The 13333-nt window shown below is 43.1% G+C and overlaps 1 protein-coding gene across 7 annotated transcripts in view; it reads left to right on the forward strand.

Annotated features, from left to right (window-relative positions):
• LOC127071251 (zeta-sarcoglycan) overlaps window positions 1-13333 on the forward strand; it is a 154566-nt gene that overhangs the window by 47057 nt on the left and 94176 nt on the right. Inside the window, exon 1 of one of the 7 annotated variants that reach the window (XM_051010306.1) lies at window positions 5223-5585. The exons of the other annotated variants lie outside the window; for them this stretch is intronic. The gene's annotated coding sequence lies outside the window, so the exon portion shown is untranslated. Of the gene's footprint in view, window positions 1-5222; window positions 5586-13333 lie in introns of those variants that run through there. 7 annotated transcript variants of the gene reach the window in all.

The raw sequence follows: 13333 nt of genomic DNA on the forward strand, positions 1-13333 counted from the left end.
CGATAAGCTCGGATAACAAGGAACGGGACGAAGATTATCCTCCCGTGTTCGTGGCCTTATCGACTATACATTCGACTTCCATAAATCGTACATTATGTGTCGCGTATCGATGTGCACGCCTACGAACGCGCGTCCCTCATGGCTCGGTCTTTTTCCATTGATCTTACTCATCGATAAAACAGTTATTACGCCGATGGATCATCGATCATTGAGGTTTGCGACAGACTCGGGAATGGCTGTAGTTTGATAACGCCGAAACGAAGTAACCATTAATGTTTTCTGTGATTGAAAGCCGAAAACAGAAGGGCCGGAAAAGGCGAAATTTTTGCTTTTACATTTAGCAAAATTGGCTTTATCAGACTGTTGTTAGTCGATATTTCTGAAATGTGATTTTACATTTAATTCGATCTTGCGTTCGTTCCATTCGAGAAAGATCGAGTGCGCGGTACGGATCGAGAGAAAGACGGTTTTCTCTCCGACGACGAATAACGTAATTTACAAGTAAGTACGTGGTAATAATTTGCTAAGCGGCTCCTCGTCCGTCGATGTGTATACGGACAACGTCGAAAAAGCGATTACGCGGTTCCACAATTTTGCAACAGCTCGTTGATAAAATATTAACCTTCAGTCGTTGTCATCGATTTTCTGAAATAAACTGAAATTCGCGAGGGGAAATTCGTTAAAATATTAGACATCGTGCGTAAAGCACGAACGTTATGGAATTTCATGGAGGAGAGGTAACAAAACGTAGACGAGAAATTCATATCGAGAAGACATTTTGTAGCGGCAAACTCGTTCGCATGCTGCCGATAGAAAGGAGGGTAGACGGAAAAGCAGATATTTCTTGTCTGCGCGAGATTTTTAATTCTCGGTCGTACGACACTCGATACCATTCGACGGAGATTGGAACGTGGACTTCTTTACGATTTTTGAACGATACTTTCGAATTTACGATACGACGCGGTGTCAAGAATAAATCATCGGCGAAGCGATAGACGGGAAATTGGAAAAGCCGTTCGCAATTGCCGATTCGTCCATGCGAGAACGCATACCGATGCATATTTTAATGACGAATGGTCAAACGTAGTCCGTCGGTAACTTTGCGACAAATCAATCTCCTCTCGTCTCTCTCCCTCTTCTTCTTATTCGCGCGCTTTGTTTTTCAACGTCCTCCGCCGTCGACGTTGTTACTCGATTTCTGCACGCGCGGTGTTTTCGAAAAGTATCGCCCTCGCGGAGAGAATATCGATCAACGAATTAAAATGGCCAGCGGAGAACTCCCGGACGTACACGTACCTACTTATTCTCATTTTCTGCTTTTTCGTATAATTCCAGAAATGTGGAGTTTAGGGGCGGATACTGCATACCTATATACCTATATACATCACTGGCAGCCGCTTAAAGCTTACACCGAGTACTCGGCTCATGACACCAAAAAAGAAATATCAGGAGTAAGCGCGTTAAACAAACCGCGGAGTTTGCGGTGCTTCGACCGAAAGCAGGAACGGAAAATAAAGAGCACGTCTACCAGCCGTTAACGTGCGTTCCGTGCGTCAACTTTGATCCGACGTGTATAAACGCAAACTAAGGATCTCTCGTCGTGCGACTCGAATTGAAAAGGAGCAGCTCATTGCGGTTAGATCGTACGACTAATTTGGAAAGTAGAGGAACTCTGTGTCGTCGAGTTGCCTCTTCGTTTTCGTTCTCCACGTCGAGCACCGGTGAATCGCCAAGAGACTGAATAGCAGCGAGTCTCTCTATCTCCATCTACCCATCTGACCCTTTCTCTTTCCAACTCCATGCCATGGCTCGCGCATTAACGGTTAAATTGTCCTCGGCAATTATTCCCAGACATTTGATTACACGTTCGCCAAGATATATTTGTTAACCTCTTGTATAATAGTATTTGAATTTGTAATCTCATTTAGCGGGTGCACCGCGCGTCGTTATACCAGACGATTTCGCTGATATTTAACGCATTTATCGTTCCCAACACGATATTTCGTTGCTTTTGCACTATCGCAAACGACGTTCTCGTTTACGTCTCGTCTATTCGGGCATAAATTGAAAAGGGTAAAAGCAGTCGTTTTATCTGACAATAAAGACGAAAACTATAGATCGATTTGAAAGAGACTCATCGTCGATACGGACTAAATCTTTCCTCGCGCGGTTCCTCCAACGAACGCGTATCTCATTATCGATGGAGTATATTCGACTCTATCAATAACTGTAGAAACCGTATTCAGAGAGCATCTCTAATGCTTTCATTGTCTTCGAATAAACGCTCCGCGAGAATGAGGAGATATATGCGCGTGTGTGTTCCGTCGCTCTCCTCCCACCCTCCCTCTCTCTCTCTCTCTCTCTCTCTCTCGGCTCACTCGAGAAGGAGCAGCGAGAGCGCAAGTCGAATTTGCTCCTGCCTAATTTCGTCTTCTCAATGTATCTACGCGAATACATACGTAAGTATGTAATGTATAAGATAGTTAGGTTTCCCTTCGAGTTCTTGACTTCTATTCGCGTTTAATTTCGTGCTTATCACGAATGGTATCGTCGTCTTCGTAAACTCAAACCACCTTCTGTACAGGAAAGATACGTAGAGAGAATACAATTGAAACTTTGGCATTAAAAATGTTCAACCGATTTAAGAAAGGGGAGAAGTTTTTCGAATGGTTCGTGATCGGAAAGAGCATGGATGCGAGCTTACAAGCTGACCTTTCTAAATCGATATTGCACAAAGATACTGTTACGGTATCGGTCTATCGATATCGGACCGTCGCAATTACAACCATGCTCGAGCTTTAATAGGAAGAGTATTAAAATTTACGGAAGGAGAAATATATATAGAGTTAAGGCTACGATTAATCTACGTGTCGTACGAGACGAGCACGATGGAGTCTGGTAAACGTATAGCCGAGCGAAAGAGTTGGAAACTCGTGTTCCGAAGCGTTTGGCCAAGTTGTCTCGCGTAATCTCGAGATTGCAACGTAGAACGAAGGCGGCGGGTAGACAGGGCTAGCGAGATGCCGGTGCTCGAGGAAAGTGGAAGAAAAAGCGTAGGAAGAGGCGGAGGTGTCTAGAAGAGAGGAAAGGAAACGAAGAAGGCCGGAGTAAAAGTAGGAGGAGAAAGGTAGTCTATCCGTAGGAACGTGCGACTAAATGAAAGGAATGTAAATCATAAAAAGTTACGAGCTTTTAAATCTCCTACAAGATGGTGCACGTTCGCTTTAATTACCTTACATCTCTCATTCCTCCCCTGACCCCCGACAAGGTTGGCTTGCCTTCTACAGTGCTCTACTCTTCGAGAGAGCGAGGGAGGGAGAGGAAACGCTCTGTGTGTGTGTGTGTGTGTGTGTGCGAGAGAGAGAGAGAAGAAGAGAGAAGTTCCCTCCTTGGCTCTTCTCTACTTTTCCTTCTCTCATTTGCATTCCTCCTTCCTCGCTGACCCTCTTTCTATTCGTCCTTTTACATTTTCTTCTCCCCGTTCCCCTATCTCATTCTCTCTCTCTCTCTCTCTCGCTTCTCATCTACCTCATCGCTTCGCTTTCACTCGAAGAAATTCCTTGCAGCGAATAGATCACCTTCAGGACCTTCGTACGCTCTTGGGGATAATTAGCTACGTGGCTGTGGCGCACTCACGTTTTGATACGCCGCATGTAACAGCACGGTGAAGGAGAAAGAGGAAAGCTCTCCGGAAGACGACGAAGACGAAGAATGACGAAGACGAAGACGAAGGCGAACGTAAGAAAGAAAGAATGAAAAAAACGTACGTACACGTAGCGCGCCCGTTATTAACGCCACCGCCGAGGGATTTGCTTGCAAATGCCGCTGCTTCGCGAAGATATGCAATTTTACTGGCTCGAGGGTTGGTCGTGCTTCGGAGGCGGAGTCCGATCCGAGGAGAGGATCGCTTTCTAAGTGATTGTGAGATAAGTGGAGTGCTCCTCTTCGCTTTGCTGCCCTCGCCACGACAATCCTGCTCAATGAGCGCGACCAAGTGCTTCTATCTTCTTGGTGGCAGCTAAACTCCATCGGAGAGTACCGAGAAACCAATCGATTTGGAAGCTTAACTCGGATCGAAAAATGAGAGGCTATTCTTTTACGAATAGACGAGATCCGGCGGGTAACGTAGATTCCGGGACTTAGTTTTCAAAGACGAATTTCGGTTCGTAGATTTTTCAATTTTCACTTCGGATATAGGAGTTGAATTAGCTTGAAAGGAAATGGGGGGAGAAGCTTGTAGCGTGACCGATGAGATCGTTCTTGCTATCGCTCGAACGCCGCAACAAAGTTTTTTAAGAATTAACGGTGTTTGTCGAAGTCGTTCTAAGACTCACGTCCAGTAAATTTCTTCTCTACTTTTCTCTCTGTCCCTCCCTTTTCCATTTTGGTGTCTTCCTCCCTTTTCTCGAAACCTCTGGGAACGACCCTTGTTTACGTTACGAAGAATGTTTAGAAAGGTAGAGTCGATCGAGAGTCTTCGATATTTCACTACACTACTCGATAAGGAGTTCGCTTCCTCTCTCGACCGTTTCTACGTGAAACGTTTTAGACGAACGATCCTCGGAAAGAGGGAATTGAGGTCACAATTAACGAAAATCATGTTTAATCGAAGCAACTTACGCAAGAACGTACTCGTAATTAATTAGAAAATAAGCAAGTATGCTTTTCGTCGTTAATATCTTTTTTCTAAAGCAATTACGTAATGCTACCTACCCTACGGAATTATACGTAAAGAGCCATCACGGTGGAGAAAGTGTAGGGCCTACGTCGTACGTCGGCACGGTTGGGACATATGTCATAGGTTGACAGGCGGAACAAATGGAATCTGATCTAGCAATCCTTCGGTGTAAACTGTTTATGTATAGCGACTCGTCGCGCTTTTCTCCTCGCCAAATTATTTGATTCGGAGATAGCCTATCGCAACTTTTTTTTCTCATCGATTATTTCTACCTATACGCATTACCGATACAATAGAAAGCTTTGATGAAGGAAATCGATTGTAAACGACACGATCCTGAGACATCGTCTTTAAAAACACGTAAGAAGTAGGCTATTTAAAAACATATATTTGACCTAGTTCTTTGGTCGATTTTCCTATCCTAAGAATGGACGAGTTCGGTGGGAGGGAGCATGATCGAGGTGTCCTCCTGGTACTAAACTTGGCCCTCGGGTTCGCGCATGTGCAGGATCACTACGATCGACGTATGATTTCGGATGTCACAACACGTAGAGAAATCGTCGCGTAAGGATCGCCCGATCGATCTTTTCGAAGATATATTGAAAGCTCGTTTATGGTGTTCGAATAGTACGCGAACAGTGAAGATAAATTATAAATATTTACGTAATATATCGGTTCGAGTTACTTCGAATCGATATCTTGCCTTCGATGAGTTTTATCCTTGAAGTGGAGTGATCTGCAAATAAGTTTGTATCTTCGCGTTTTTGATTTTCGTGCTTGAGATTTCTTTCGAGGATCATGTTAGTCGCATGGCACAAACGATGTGGTCAAACAAATCGATATCGAACGGTTCTTTCTGGATACTTGGATATTTCTTAGATCGATCTGGAAAGTTCGCATAAACAAGGTACGAAGAATATAATTCAACTTGGTTTGGTAACTCGATAGAAATTAGGTCGGTATATCGATTAAGCACCCAGCGATTATGAAATACAGAAAAATGTATCCATACGCACGCACGTTCGAAACGAAACGTTTCTCCCTTGTTAGAGAGATTAGTAAGACTTTAGAGAGTTGCGTTCTCTGCATATGTTGCCTTCGGGAATTTCGAATCGCAGAATTTTTATCGGTAATCGGTATTCATGCATGAAACACATAGATTAAAGACGTATGACAGTGTTACCCAGCTGTTTTTCGAGAAATTATGTAGGTCACTGTACTAACGCCTCTTTCGAGAATTTATATGCTCGAGCGACGTTCATGTTTAGGGGAGATTTACGTCGGAAACACGGAACTTCGAATTGGAGGAAGCTTTTTTCGGTTACCTCGTTGGTATGGACTCTGATTCCGTGAATTTACGTTAGCGATCGACTTCTGTACGTAAACGCATACATTAACGGATACGTTTCGACTTTTTGTTTTAACTATTTTCTGAAAGAGTATCTGCAACGGGTAAAAATAATACGTTTGCGTGCTATTTAAAATTAAACTTGTTATAAACCAAACAAGAAGTTTTGAATTTTCGAATAAATATAGATAAATTGGTGAATTAAATGAAATATGCCAAGTATGAAAATAATTTTTTATTAAGTCCTTTTTTATAAAATAGAACACGTACATGTAAATGTAATTATCGTTCGATAGTGTTTCATTAATATCAATCAATTCTAAAGATCTTTTTGTTGGGTTTATAAAAAATTGATTTGATTTTAACTAGCGCGCGAATAATTTTTTTGATCTATTATGTGTCCACCGTGCCGACGTTTCATCTCGCGAAACAGTCGACAAAAAGTATTTTTTTTAGAGATCGAAAGAAATTATAATTTCGACCGGAAATGACGTCAATCTACGATCCGCTTCCGGACACGAATTATTCGATACTTTGTACCTAGAAACGTCTGACGAACGCGTATATTATTCAAACCTCTCTACTTGCACTGTCCTTGGATACTTCACCCGGATGACCCACTTTCCTTTTTCTCTTTTTCTTTTTCTTTTTATTCTTCCTTTTATTTCTGTATCTTACAAAGGACACGAGGTGATGACCGCGTAAGGTAGGTCAGTCTATCTCTTAAAGATCAATCGGACGATTAGTTGACCTTTATGTTGTCTATTATTTAATCTCCGTCATTCGACTAATTAACTACAGTCCTCAATGATTAATATGGATCGTAGAATATGTACTATTAGTAGAATGGTACGATACTAATTACAATTAGATCGTAATTCGTTTTGTTTCGTTTTGATAACACGGTAAGACACGTTCGCTTCTTGTTTTACTTCTCTGTTTACGGAAATAGAGTAGAAACGCGTCGCTCGTGTCGGAAAGTCCTCGGGCTAATACGAGTCGTTGGTATAGAAAATCTTTGATAAATAAGAATGTAACTTTTTCTTAAGGTTGATTGTAACAGACCTAATATGCAATACTTTTTTGTGTGTATATATATTACATTGTTAGCAAATTATTATTCTTATATCGCGTATCTCCTATTTTACTATATTATTTACACTAATATGTGGTAAAAATTTTGGAAATTGTCGAATATTATTTGCTATACAGTTGGCATAATACTCGCCAATGTCTGGCCAACAAGCTTTCGTAAATCCCACGTGGTTCGAAGTCATGGGCAAAGGATTATGGCGAAAGAGCCGTGAGCGTTTCCTATCTTAGGGTCTTTGAATAGCGAGCTAGGAGAGCTGGTCGGGTCGTACCGGGATCAAACAATCGTCGCGAATTAGCAGCGAGAGAAGATGGTAGAAATGGAACGGCGACGACGGCGGCGACGACGAGGACGACGAGGACGACGAGGACGACGAGGATGACGAGGACGACAAGTAAAAGGAAGAGTGGGGGATGGAGAAGAGGAGGAGGATGAGGACGACGGATGTGGGCGAATAAAAGCGTACGAGGAAAAAAAGAATATGTGGAATAAAAAAATATGTAACTCGTTGACACGGGTGATCCCGCGAGACTGGAATGCGATTATGCAGTCAAATGAGATTGTGGCATATGCATGAGCTCTTTCTCTCCCTTTCACAAAACCCCCTACCAACAAGGGGTCTTTCTCCTCGATTCTCTCGTACATCCCTCCCATACGGTTTCCATTCTTTCAAATTCATCTTGTCTCATCCCATTAGTTTCTCGCGACAGTTTCGATATATATATATATATACGTACGAAGATGTCTCAACTCTTAATGATTCATGACGTTATCGTTGAGAACTCGATGATCGATAAGACAAGATACCTTCTTGCGGATAATTGATCGAGTCGAAATGTCAAAGCAACTACGACTCGTCTTCGAACTTTTTCTCTCTTAATCGCGCATTCCAGAAAATCTTAGCATTGAGATTGCGAGTCTTAAGACGCTTTTACTTTCTCCAGTATATTTGGCGGCGTTTCTTTTCGCCGAAGAAACCAGCGAGGAGATCCTTTTTAAGCTCCTTACGACGAGTTCTACTCCTAGGAATTCTATTTCGAAAAATCGGTCGACCGAACTTACCAGCTTCTTTCAATGGATTTTCGAAGTACAGAGAGAAAGAGAGTACGCAAGAGTACGTAATTAGTCCGACTTCAAGAAAAGCGAGCAATTGACCAGAGAAATATCTCGTCCAGCTTGAATATCGTAGATTTCTTCTTTCTTTTTCTCAACGATATTATCTTTTCTTCTAAACAAAGTCGCTCGAAAATTTGGCGGCAGAAGAAAATAGTTTGGTAGTAAAAATGAAACGAAATTAATACCAATGATTTTTTTCTCGTGTTCTTCCAAAGCTATCGGGGAATCAGATCGATTTTTCCTTTGTTTGTACTTTCAAAAGAATAGTGGAAGAGAATCGTAAAGGAAAAGGAGAGAGAACGTTTGCATTTGTTATCTCGCGAAGGGAAAGATGGCGGAGAGAGTCAGTGATGGCGTGGAGCTCGTCGCATAGGCGCGCCTTCATTACGGTGATGTATCATTACGTCAGACTTATGCCGTAGCCTAACGTCGCTCGAGCTCTACCTTATATCTCGCGTTATTTTATATTTATACGTTCTACGTCTTAGTAATTCATGGGGTTTCGAGCACGTTCCTTCCAGCAACCGACGGCTGCAACCTTCGTTGCTCTCCCATTCGAAATATTCCTACGTTCGTTGCAACTTTATTATTTTTTTTTTTTTTTGGAAACGTTCGATTTCATTTTTCCGTTCGTACATATCACGAATTACTTGGAAATATGTGTGTGTGTGTGCGCGTGCTTGGCAACATCGAATGACCCTGAAGAATCGCGTTCGTTGGAATCGAGAATGTCATGATTTTATTTCGGGCGTGTGATATCTTTAGAAAAGGTTAAGAGGTCGTCGCGTATCACGAGACAATGCGTTCGATCCTTGAAAGTTTAAATCATTCCCAGGAGGTGGTATTATCCTCTCTAACTGCTTTAGAAGATAAAGAATACGCGAGAAATAATAGAAGGGTGGAGATTTGAAATTTATGAAAAAGTAGGTCGTAGCCGGTAGATATATACTCGGAGAAGGACTTATTGTTAATGCTCGAGCATCGGATTCTATAATTATGTATACACTTGAAAATCGACGTCGCAAAAACGTTGACGATATTCGACGATTTTCTACGCGCGATCGAGCTTATCTACTTTCGAACACGTTAGAACGTTTCCCGTTTTAAGGAGAATCTTCAAACAGTTATCATCGAAGTCTCCGGCGTATACTCCTACGGGAATCAGGATTCCGAATACCTAGACTTTGTCCGTGGTAATGTTCGCAATTTTGGGAATTTCTCTCGATCAGAACATATACGTAGAAGAGGTATACGCATGAAGTCTAGTAGCTCGGGAAGCCAGTGCGATTTCTATGAAATGACTCGACTGCGAGCGCATTATCCTAACTGAGACCCTCGCTGGCTTCCTATCCTCTTTCTCTTCTACAATCAAGAAGATTCTCTCTCTCTATTGCTACGGAATCTCTCGAAGGTGTCTTTAGTATCCATTGGTCTAGCAAGTCTCTAGATAAATAGAGTGAAAGAGAGAGAGAGAGAGAGACAGAAACTCTCTTGGATGTTCACGGTATCGAAAAGCCACGAGATCGAATTTGAGGAGCTTCGGAGGTTGACCTTCGCCACAATCTTTCGTAGACCAATCCGATATTCCAACGATATCGTTAGGAAACGCGATAATCCAGCTGTAAAGTAAGATTCCATGAGTATTATCTTCGCGTTTATGACCTTCGTTCTCTCTCTCTCTCTCTCTCTATCTCTCTCTTTCTCTTTTTTTCTTTGCCAATCGTTCCATTTATATCCCAAGACGTGTACTGGTCGGCCCGAATCAAAGCTGTGTACCGGAAAGAAGACGTAAAACGTTGAAGATGCGTTTTAAGCGCGGGGACACTCCAAGAGCATAATTACTACTCCGCTTAACCTACATTTTCTAGTGTAAATTCTTACTGGCATAAAGAAAGACAGAGAAAGGAAGATTGAAGTAATCGCGTGTCCTTCGAGCGATGACATCAAAGGACAAAGAAAAGGAAGAAATGAAAAAGGAATCGATTCGAGCGTAAGAGGAATTGGAAGGAAAAGAAAAAAGGAAAAAATAATTTCGCAGCTTTCGTAGGACGATGTAAAAAAGCACGTTTTGTAGATCGAAGAAGATAGAAGGATAAATCGGTGCGGAGTATAAAGAGGGAATACCAATAGCGGTTAAATCCGTAGCGAGGCCCGATGCCGAGGGTAAATTTACGATCGGCATCGAAGCGTTATTATGTCGAGCGTTCGATGTTAGCCAGCACCTCTACGTGCTTGAATATAGACCGCGACGAAATTTACGGTACTTCGTGGATAGCCACCACCACCGATCCTCACTGGACGAACCTATCGACTCGTTGTTTCGTTTCGATTGCCAGCTTATATCTCTATTTTAATTACCTGTATATCTCCTATCTTTCGTTCTCACCGACGCTAGTTTCATCGAATTTCGAATAAACAAGATAAAGTCGTTCTTTTGCCATCCACGAACGGACGGCTTGAAAAATCGAGAGTGACCGGAAGGAGGGAAACGGAAAACTTACTTTTTCCAAGTTTAAAAAATATAATAGCGGATTAGTACTCTCGTGTAATCGTTGCCGAAACGCGAGTATCATCTACTTGTTTATGCGTCGGAGGAGGGGAGAAGGTCACGAGAGGGTTGTTTGGTAAGTTTGCTTAGTTGATTGCACGAGGATATATTCGCACGGCCGCACGGACCCTTACCTCTCTCTCTCTCTCTCTTTCGCGTTTTCTTTGTTATCTTTCTTTCTCAAGTTTCCCTTTTAAAAAGCCCCTTTCATTATTTTCACTCAACCCTGGAAAATTTTAGGCGAGAGAACGAGCGCAGACTTTTTGCGATACCATTCCTCAGGTATAATACGGTGGAGTCTGACAAAACATTATTCTTCGAGTGTTTTAATTACTTCTCTCGATATGGAGCGCGTGTTTGTTCGTCCGTCAGTCCTACGATGCGATTCTTTTCCTTTTTATTCTCTTATTATTCTTCTCATTTTTCCTTTGTGCAACATTTTTTCCCCCTTAGCAAACACAAGCAAACGCAATATCAAAGTACGCAAATATTTTAATAGATATAATATCAGGTTAAAAAATGATGGAAAATCCAGCGAGATCAGCGCTTCGTTGAAACAACGAATACTTGATGTAATATAGACAAAATTTACGTTCACGCAAAATACTGATTGAAATTATATATATATATATTTTTTATACAGTTTTACGTAATTTTTACGCTCGATCCGAGGACTATAATATATAATATCCATTTATTTATATTCCGGCTGAACGTACGAAAGAATAACCATCGAAGTCTCCAAGATAATTCTAACGTCGCAACGGCGAGAAAGAAGCTGGAAAAGAAGGTGCACGACGACAGAAGTTTACTGCTGATGGAGCGACGTCTTCTTCGATTTCAGCTTTACGGTCAAACGACGAAGCCAAAGTTCGTTCTCCCGCGTTTGCCATTTCTCGAATACGTCGTTCCTCGATTCCGAGTCATTCCGTTCTCGCCATCCCCTTCTCTAAACTAGCTATCTATCGGCTCTTCTCCCAGATAACCATTTTCGATCGGTCGAATCGTGGTACCCGCGGCATTGCCAGGCCGGTAGCTAATTTTCCGCGCGAACTAGCGCCGCGAAATACCATCCGAAAAATACTAGTGCGACGGAGCTCGCCTATTAGCGCAACGCCGAGCGATTTTTAATTATTACAAGGCGAGAGCGCCGGACTTGCCCGGTAATAGAGGGCACCCCGAATCGTTAATTTAATCGGCCACCGTGTAGTCGTGTAATTCAGGCTCGTATTAACGGGGCGCCAGCTTGGCAATAATTTCGTAACGCAAACAGGGCTGTTTTGTGCTAACATTATGTCACCCGCACTCCTCGTATCTCCTTCCTTCTTTCCCTTGAAAATTTCCTTTCGTCGGCAGGTAGACGTATCCTTTCAAAGAGACGTACGAAGTAAGAAAAGCGGCATTATAACGGCATTAAAAAGTGGAAGAAGGACTCGTGGATGTTTTTGCGAAAGATAAAGTCAGCGAGCTTCTCGTCGGCGCTTTTGCGAGTCGAGGCATCGATTAAAAAGCCGAGGGAAAGCGGCTTCGTGGAACGGACTTGACGGTTTTAACGCGACGCGAGTTTCATCCACCGATTACGAGAGGAGAGTTTAGAATAGCCGAGCGTAAAAAGGCTCGGGAGCGCGTTGCTACTTTATCGGACAATATTTGTACATTGGCGAAAGGGAGGAGGGAGTCGTAAAGTTTGGCCGACAGCCGGGAAAAGTTTGGTCTCGCGGTGGGTGATTAACGCGGTTAATTTGTTGCAATTTGACCCGACTAGCAGCACCCTCGATTCGGAACTACTGGCTCGCACAACCCTCGCCCTTCGTGCCCTTCTCGTTGCTCATCTTCCCTCTCTCTAGGGTGGCTTAGCCAGCGTTCCACCTTCGTCGTTGGCCAGGACGTTCCTAAATAATTTACGAGGTGTAATTGTAATTTTGTCCCGGCGAGCAAGCAGCAGACACACGGGCTCGTCTCTCTAACTCGTTGCGAGTGGATCGACGGCTATGGATAAACGGACCAACTCGAATTGACGTTCCGATTTTCGGTTCGTCGGCGGTGATACCGCGAGAGCGAGGATCGACGTACCGTGGATGGAGGAGAAGGAGGAGGTGAATGGCCAGCGTCGATACGATTGGCCCCGTCCTAAAGCCGATGATCGAACGTTCCGTTCTCACAGTTGTTGCCTGGATTTCCGTCTACGTGTATAGCACGCTCGAGAGACGAGAGCGGTTGCTTGCCTTTGTGCTCGAACGATCGCTTAGAAGACGCGGGTCCTTTCGCGTAAGCTCGGTCTTTGACGATCGCCCGATCGAAAGAGTTTCCCTTTTTCTTCCGGTTTTCCTTCCTATCCCCCGCCCTTTTTTTCGCTCGGAGACGCATCTCTTCGAAATTTATCCTCCTTTGATTTTTCCCCTTGAATTTCGATCAGGAACGTCGATCAAAAAAAATTCTTAACGTCGCCGAAAAGGCGTATCGCGCCAAGAGAGAAAATTTACGATTAGAATTGTCCCGGAAAATCGGACTTTATTCGATGCGCGAGTTTTCCCTTAGGACACGGCACGA

The sequence above is a fragment of the Vespula vulgaris genome, chromosome 21 (assembly GCF_905475345.1).
Source record: "Vespula vulgaris chromosome 21, iyVesVulg1.1, whole genome shotgun sequence".
Taxonomy (NCBI): Eukaryota; Metazoa; Arthropoda; class Insecta; order Hymenoptera; family Vespidae; genus Vespula; species Vespula vulgaris.